At 32.5% G+C, this 3,676-nt stretch overlaps 1 non-coding gene across 1 annotated transcript; it reads right to left on the bottom strand.

Moving 5' to 3' along the window:
- Nucleotides 1–451: 451 nt before the first annotated feature.
- On the bottom strand, nucleotides 452–524 carry Trnav-cac (transfer RNA valine (anticodon CAC)). Its single transcript has one exon. It is a non-coding gene; the product is annotated as a tRNA-Val (tRNA).
- Between the last annotated feature and the right edge of the window lie 3,152 nt (nucleotides 525–3,676).

Genomic DNA, 3,676 nt, shown 5'->3' with positions numbered 1-3,676 from the left:
ATTTGAAGTTGTATGTATTTTTAATGCTGACTCATAATCAAACAAATTAAAAAAAATGTCAACAAAATTAAAAAAAAAATCGTGTGACCACCCTTAACATGAAAGATGTTCGTCATTATCGATGGGGATGAAAAATAGATTTTGTCAGATTCACAGACCTACCCAATATGCACGAGGAGTTCGGTCCCGCACACCGTGACACGAGAATTTTATATATTAGATTTTTTTTTTTTGAAATATTTTATTGTTACGTAACTATGTAAGCTTTTTACATAAGCTTGACGAACATCTTTCTAAATTTTGATAAGATAACCTTTACAATATTCATATTATTAGTAAAATATTTAATTAAAGAGTAACAAAAACTTTAAATAACAACAGAAGTTTTTAAGATTAAACATTGTGTGCTGCCAGAATGAAAATAAATTGGATTATTAAAAAAAATAATACCTGTTTCCGCCCGGGATCGAACCGGGGGCCTTGTGCGTGTGAAGCACACGTGATAACCACTACACTACGGAAACATATATACGATGAATGAAAATAGCTGTTGGAATATACATTAGGGCTACTAACCGTTAGGCTATGAGCATGTCATCTCTATTCCTACTAATATTATAAATGTGAATGTAAGATTGTTTGTTAATGCCTAAACCACCGAACTCTTTTTTATGAAATTCAGTACTGATATAAACTAGAGTTTGGGAAAGGAAATAGGCTACCTTTTATCGCGAAAAAAAATCTTGGAGGGGTTGAAATAGGGGATGAAAATTTTTTTGGAAGTTCGTCATTATCGTAGATAACACCATGAAACATTGTATTTTGGCACTTGTTAAAAAATAAATAAATTTATGTTCTAGCGATTTTAAAATTTCGACCTGTGTATGGGGATGAAAAAGGGGGATGAAAGTTCTATAGTTGGCAGTTAATAAAAATGTATTAACCATAGTAGTTTGTAAGTATTTAAAAAAAATAAAAAATACTGCCCAAAGTAACTATTCCACGCGGACGCAGTCGCGAATAAATGCTAGTTATATTATAATGATGCAATTATCACCATTAATATTATGAGACACTTTGATAAATGTTTTTGTTTAGAACTTTTAACGCGGATATAGATAAGACACTTGCATATATTTATTTACTTTATTAGGCACTTCAACAGAATACATATTAATACATTTACAAATATAAACTTAACATTATTTACAATTCTAATATGGACACCTATTAAAGAAATGCACAGCATTGACTAATAATAATTTAAAGTAAGTTTTTTATAACTAAGTACAAATAAATGTAAATGTGAATATTAATTTAAGTTACTAGGTTTATAGTTAGTTTATAGTATGACATAAAAGTAAGTTAATATTTTATTCTTAAGTGAGCCATGAGAGACATTGAATATATCTACAATTTGGTGTTTTCTAACAAGCATGTTATATTGTTCACCAGCTCTGATAATTGGGGAGTTCAGCCCTAAATTTGATTTTATAAGAGGTCTGCTAAATGTGTTATGAATACTTTTACGCGTATACCTCGAAGGTACGGTGAAAGATATCAATGTTATGTTAAAGCACTTTTAACGCGGATGTGGACTCAGAAGTATAATTTTATTTTCTATATTTTTATTAAAAAGAGCGCAAAAAAAGAATGCTGGGAGAGTTTCTTGCACCGGTTCTTCTCTCTCAGAGCGCTATTTGTTTCCGAAGCGGTAGTAGTATCTAGTAGTTATTAGAAATAACATCAAAAATAATTCTAAAGGAATCAATTTTGAGAAAATAAATGCCTTTTTTATGCCTTGAAGTAAGAAAATTTATTGAATTAGGCGTTATTCGAATCCCCGATCGAATGATTTAAGTTTTCTTTAGTGTTAATTCCCCCAATATTTGATTTTAAAACAATTCAACACGTGTTTCGCCTCTACACGAGGCATCCTCAGGACGTGTTGTCTCGCCAAAATCTGGCACGAGACTCAAGATAAGAAGAATAGAGTCTTGAAGTAAGCCATTATCTGATACCAAGTGTCAAAATTCAGCTCAAAGCGGCGAGTCTAATGTGAAAAACATCCATGAAAACATTATTCAAACAGTGACATAATGTGGTCGCCTTGCCTCGTCTTCCATGACGTGTGATGACGCGGCTATCTTGCCCTAGATCTGAGCGCCCCAAGAGATGAGGCGAACGCTCCAAGAGCTTATCATAATGATAAGAATAATAAATAAGATATGACGATTAGTTTGTTCGTTGAAAGGTTTTTAGCTTAGATAACTTATACGACTAGATAGAGTCTCTTGCTGTTAGACAAAAACCTTTTCTGAAGGGCGCCGTAGCTAGTGAAATTACTGGGCAAATGAAACCTAACATCTTGTCTCAAGGTGACGAGCGCAATTGTAGTGCCACTCAGAATTTTTGGGTTTTTCAAGAATCCTGATTGGCACTGCATTGTAATGTGTAGGGCGTATCAATAACCATCAGCTGAACGTCCTGCTCGTCTCGTCCCTTATTTTCATAAAAAAAAGACAACCGACAAAAACAGGCCGGGAATATTAGTTTCGTGTGCGTGACAAGTTACGTCTTACACTCGCGATTTGTTTGACACTTTGTGTTAGTGTGCGTGAATTGCTCAAAATAGAGTTTAGTTTTAGTCTATTTTTTTTCGATGGTTTAACAGCTGTCTATAGTCTATCTAAATGCATAAATGATCTGAGGTTTTTAGTTCAAAATCAAAGTCAAAATCAAATAAATTTTCTTGAATTAGGCTTAAGCTAAGTGCTTTTGAATCGACACTATAAATGTTTCTTTTAAATTTCTGAGTATACCAAAAGTTCGGATAAAGTCGAGCTCGTGAGAAGAACATACAAGAAAATCTTTTCAATCAAATAGAGTATTTAACAAAAGCTGTAAAATACATAACAAATTAGTTTGTAAGGTGCTGCATCCAATATATGAAACGTGTAAAAATAATATAAATTGTTTCATAAAATAAAGAATAAACTGTATAAATATAAATTATCGTATATTGGATCAGCCTTAAGAGCTTGAATTAATTTGGTTAATGTTTCGACTTATAAATAAAAAATCGGCCAAGTGCGAGTGGGGATATCAAGAACAAAAGTTTTACACGTCGTGGAGCTTGTCATTCCGATCCAAAACTATGGCGACCTCAGGAGTAGCTGGTCCCAGTGTGATGTTCGCAAACGTGCGCTGCTTGGGGTGACTGGTCGATTCTGTAATAGCGAATTTTATTTGTAACTCATTTATTGATACAATTTGTATCTCAATCATTGATACAATAATAAGTGGTTTTATGTTCGTTAAGTGATACAACATGATAATTCTGTTGTAACAAAAAGCCCGCTGGTTTCTTGCGCCCGTTCTTCTCAGGTCTGAGGCATGTACATACTATTTCGAATGGGTTTTTTGACATTAAATAAATGATTTTAAATCCTATTTTTGATAAAAATATTTGAATTTGAATTTTCGTCTGTTGTTTCACCTCTCAGATACTAAATTATGAAAAATTTTAAATGTTGAAGCTGTAATTATTAGATTGATTGCAGTTTCATGCTACTTATTCTCATTAAAATCATATATGCGTAAGGATAACCAACTTGGATTCAAATTGAATGCTTTTGAATTTAACTTTTTGACTGTTTTTTCTATAAATATAATT

This window comes from Leptidea sinapis, chromosome 14 (genome assembly GCF_905404315.1).
Source record: "Leptidea sinapis chromosome 14, ilLepSina1.1, whole genome shotgun sequence".
NCBI classification, from domain to species: Eukaryota; Metazoa; Arthropoda; class Insecta; order Lepidoptera; family Pieridae; genus Leptidea; species Leptidea sinapis.
This window is presented reverse-complemented; position numbering and strand designations above follow the sequence as displayed.